The sequence below is a fragment of the Scylla paramamosain genome, chromosome 32 (genome assembly GCF_035594125.1).
Source record: "Scylla paramamosain isolate STU-SP2022 chromosome 32, ASM3559412v1, whole genome shotgun sequence".
Lineage (NCBI taxonomy): Eukaryota > Metazoa > Arthropoda > Malacostraca > Decapoda > Portunidae > Scylla > Scylla paramamosain.
In genome coordinates, this window is record NC_087182.1 from 3,123,755 (window position 1) to 3,128,754 (window position 5,000).

Here is a 5,000-nt window from a genome sequence, read left to right on the forward strand (position 1 = left end):
ATATGTGTGTGTGAATTTACGTGTTTTTTTTTTTCATTGTTGGGTGTGAAGAGTTAAGCACTGATAGTTAATAGAGGGGGGAAGGGGAAGTGTTCTCTGTGTATTACGTGTAGTTGTGTGTGTTTTGTTTATTTATTTATTTATCTTATTTTTCACAGGTGTGTGTTTCATTGATTCAGGTGTGTTTTTGTTTATTTATTTTTTCTATATTTTCGAATGTGTGTTTTATAATTTTTCAAGTGTTTTATTTCTTTTTAGGTGTGTGTTTTATTTTACGTATAGCTGTGTGTGTGTGTGTGTGTGTGTGTGTGTGTGTGTGTGTGTGTTTATTTTTTTCAGGTGTTTATTAAGTGTTATGAGTTAAACGGTAACAGCCAATACGGGAACACTGTGTCACGTATAGGTGTGTGTATGTGTGTGTGTGTGTTTATTGTATTGTTGGTGGAATACAAATGGTAGCACAGTGTTGTCAGGTTAGGGGAGGGAGAACTGTGTTATTGGTTTGCAGTGGAACGTTGAGTACGGGTTGAAAAAAAAAAAAAAAAAAACGAGGGGAAGGAAAATATAGCCATGATATTTGAATATTTAATTAATTTGTCAATTGATTTTTTACTGCCAGGGATAGAAAAACGTAGCCGTACGATTTTAATTAATTATCTATTTATTCATTCATTTATTTATACGTGCGCATCTATATATGTGTGCATTTATTTAATTATTTATTTATTTACGTAGATAGTTCCTTGTTCTAACTAATACAATCCAGAGAGAGAGAGAGAGAGAGAGAGAGAGAGAGAGAGAGAGAGAGAGAGAGAGAGAGAGAGAGAGAGAGAGAGAGAGAGAGAGAGAGAGAGAGAGAGAGAGAGAGAGAGAGAGAGAGACCCTTATAACACATTCATTCATTATCATATTTTTAAAGCTATAATTACAATGCCCCCAAAAATAATGAAAACAGATAACCACGTGACTTATACGTACCTACTTCTTCTTCCACTGACACCACACAGCCACAGGGAAGCGGAGGGAAACACTCGGGGGTGGGGGGAGGAAGTGATTACAGCTGTGTGTGTCTGTGCTGTGAGTGTTTCATTATCCACCACCACAAGAATGCAGAAGGAAAACAGAGAGGTGATTTCAGGTTCAGTGTGTTGCGAGAAGGAAAGTCAAAGAATGGTGTTGATATTTTTTGTTGGTGTGTGTGTATATTTTTGTGTATTTTTGTGTGTATTTTTTTTTGTGTTGCTAGTGTTTTATATCATTATACTGCCACTGAGATATGGAAGTAGAACAAGGGAGGGGATTCCAGGCGTACTTTTTGTGTTGCAAGAAGGTAAAACAAAGGAGGGGATGGTTTCAGCTGTATATTTTTGTGTTGCTAGTGTTCTGTGTCACTATACTGCCACTGAGATGTACGAATGAAACACAGAGATGGTTTCAGGCCGTATTTTTTGCGTTGCGAGGAGAGAAAACAAGGGATGTGGATGATTTGAGTTGTTTAGTTTTGTGTTGCAAGTGTTCTGTTATCTACAAACACAGGAATGCAGGAATCACAAAGGAGGCGATTCTAGCAGTGTATTTTGAGTTGCCAGTGTTCTGCCATCACTATTCTACCACAGATAAGCAGAAGAAAACACAAGGTAAATTATTATGTGTATATTTGTGTTGCAAGTGTTTCTTTTACCATCATACTGCCACAAGAATGCACAAGGAAACACAAGGGAATGATTCCAGGCGAGAAGGGAACACAAGGGAGGCGATTCTAGCTGTAAATATTTGCGTTGCGAGTGTTTCATGATAATTACACAACCATTAACACAAAGGGAGGTTATTTCACGTGTGTATTGTGTTGCAAATTTTCAGTTACCACTATATTACTGTCAATTAGATGTAGGAGAAAAGGGAGTTGGTTTCAAGCCTGCGTGTTTTGTGTTGCGGGTGCTGGGTGTGCTGGGGAGCGGTGGGAGTTGTGTGGTGGGGCGCGGTGTGTTGCAATCAGGGAGAAGGATTACTGTTGCTTTTGTGGCGAGGTTCTTCAGGGGGAGAATGAAACAGGTATTACTTTCCTTTGTAAACCCTGAGGCGGGGACTGAGACTATCTACCTGTGTTGCCTTTATGTCTGTCCGTCCGTCTGTCTGTCTGTTTGTTTGTTTGTCTTTGTGTTTGTCTGCCTCTGTTTGTCCGTCTTTCTCTGTCTTTGTTTCTGTGTTTATCTGCTTGTGTTCGTCTGTCTCTGGCTATCTGAAAACCTTATGAAACAAACACTACCTTAATGATCAATATTTTACGAAGCTCTAGAAATTAAACTGTGATAGTATTACGAAACACCACTTTAAGTTCAAAAAAGAGATAGGAAGGAATTGGTTCTCTGAGTGGTAGATGAATGGAATGGACTCAGTAACCAGGTTGTTAGTGCTGAGTCATTAGGGAGCTTTAATAGATGACACAAATTTATGGATGAGGATGATAGGTAGAAACAGGTAGACATGTTTGATACAGGGACCGCCACGTGTAGGCCTAATGAGTTCTTGCAGCTTCCTTTATTTTCTTCCAAAGTCCCTGAAAACTTTATAAAACACCACTTTTCTAATGATTTCCAACATGCGCCTTACCCCAAAAATATTGACCTGCCTGCTAACCTCATGATCTCTTCCTTTAATTGGACAGGTAGACTCACGGGGATTATACAGCGTACGTGTGAGTGTGCAGCCCCGCCACAAGTGTGAGAAGCGTGAGCAGCAGCAGCGCCGCCACACATCGCCAGGTAAGTGAAGTAATGTTACAACACCTGCAGGCGGTTCCCGGAAGTTGAAAATGAGCGATGGTGAGTCCTGGTTGAGTTGTGTTTCGTGTTTTTTTCGTATCTTTTCGTTTTTTTTTTTTTTTTTTTTTGTGAATTTTGAAGTGCGTTGTGTGGTTTGGTTTGTGTTGTGATGTGTTGTTGTTGTTGTTGTTGTTGTTGTTGTTGTTGTTGTTGTTGTTGTTGTTGTTGTTGTTGTTGTAACTAATAACATGTAAAGACTAAGACACCAATATAATTTAAACTTCTCATGAAAAAAAAAACAAATAAATAAAAAGATAAAAGATAAAACTATGACTTTTCCCCTCCAACACACAAACAAACACACAAACAAACACAAACAACCAGCCAGTCACTCCTACAAACATTTTAACATATACTGATCACCACCCTCCCTTATCTTTAATCCCAAAACATTATTTGCCAGCAACACAAAACTGATACATTTTCACTACCTACAGTACCTCTCGCTGCACTGATACCAATAATATTTCACGTTCATTTATGGCAGGAAAATATGTGTGGTTCTTCTGGCATTTGAGTGGAAGAGAGAGAGGAAATAGAATAAATGACTGCAATGGAGTGGAATAAGATGTAGTAGGATTAGTGTGGATAAAGGATTAGTGTGTAGAGTGGATGAAAGGTGGATTGGGAAGGAAGAGATGAATATGAAGAAGGGACTGAGATGGAAGGAACTAGGATAGCGTAGGATTAGGATAGGAAGAGGATGAGCTGGAGTGGGGATGGGGATGGAAATGAGGGTTAAAGAGAAGAAACTGAGATGGGATGAGTGTAAGGTGGAAGAAAAATATGGATGGAGAGAGATGGTGATAGGAATAGGATTAGGATAAAGGAACAGAGATGGGATAAGTATAAGATAGAAGACAATGAGGATAGAGAAAAAAAATGAAATTGAAGAGAATTGAGATACAGCAGAAGTGATTTAAAAGATAGCAATTGAACGAACTTAACAGGACTGAAACAAGAGAAGATTAAACATGAGCAAGAATACAAAAGCAGACACTGAGGCATTGAAGTAAATCAGGCATTGAGATCAAGACGGTATTGGATGAAGATATAAGGAAGCGCTAGACAGAGGGAGGCTAAGACGAACGAGAGGTGAAATAGAAGAGTTGGGAAATACATTGTGTCATGTGAGGGAGGGGACAGAAACATGAGCAATAGAGATATTTAGCACCTGTGATGGCCTCCTCGTGTGTGTGTGTGTGTGTGTGTGTGTGTGTGTGTGTGTGTGTGTGTGTGTGTCCCGTGGGTGGTGAAGAGCTGCGCCGGAAGTCTTGTTAACATTCCTTCTGCCTTACGCCGCGCCGACAGCAGGATGACAGAAAGAGAGAGAGAGAGAGAGAGAGAGAGAGAGAGAGAGAGAGAGAGAGAGAGAGAGAGAGAGAGAGAGAGAGAGAGAGAGAGAGAGAGAGAGAGAGAGAGAGAGAGAGAGAGAGAGAGAGAGAGAGAGAGAGAGAGAGAGAGAGAGAGAGAGAGAGAGAGAGAGAGAGAGAGAGAGAGAGAGAGAGAGAGAGAGAGAGAGAGAGAGAGAATGTACACAATTATTAAAAACAATTAGACGGAAATAAGATACTCGTATGTACACATGTAGAGAGAGAGAGAGAGAGAGAGAGAGAGAGAGAGAGAGAGAGAGAGAGAGAGAGAGAGAGAGAGAGAGAGAGAGAGAGAGAGAGAGAGAGAGAGAGAGAGAGAGTAAAGAATCGTGACCTTAAAAGCAATGATAGCAGTGACATTAATAAGTACTAATAGTAGTAGTAGTAGTAGTAGTAGTAGTAGTAGTAGTAGTGTAAGTATGTTGCTATTTGTTCTTCCTTATTCTTCTTTATTCTTCCTTATTCTTCCTTATCCAGTCTTGTTCCTTCTCTGTCCTTCCTTTGCCTTCCTGGTTTTCTTTATTCTTTCTTGTTCTTCCTTCTCGTTCCTTGTCCATTCTCGTTTTTCCTTGTCCATCCTCGTATCTTGTTCTTCCTTGTTCCTCCTTGTCCTTCCTTAGTGTTGGCGACGAGAGAAGCCCCAACCTTTCCTTCACCCCTAGTGTCGTTTTTCAGTCAGTCGGCGGAGACCTAGGCAGTCGCTCACTCAGATAAGGACAGTCAGTCACCATATTTAACGTCTTAGTCACCGGGGAACACTCCGCTAGGCAGCCAGCCAGTCCCAGTCAGTCCGCCAGTCAGTCCA

At 40.5% G+C, this 5,000-nt stretch overlaps 1 long non-coding RNA gene across 1 annotated transcript in view; it reads left to right on the forward strand.

The window, feature by feature from the left end:
• LOC135089057 (uncharacterized) overlaps nt 1-5,000 on the forward strand; it is a 14,188-nt gene that overhangs the window by 8,465 nt on the left and 723 nt on the right. Inside the window, exon 2 of the long non-coding RNA XR_010261378.1 lies at nt 2,666-2,762. This is a non-coding gene — a long non-coding RNA (uncharacterized LOC135089057). The remainder of the gene's footprint in view (nt 1-2,665; nt 2,763-5,000) is intronic.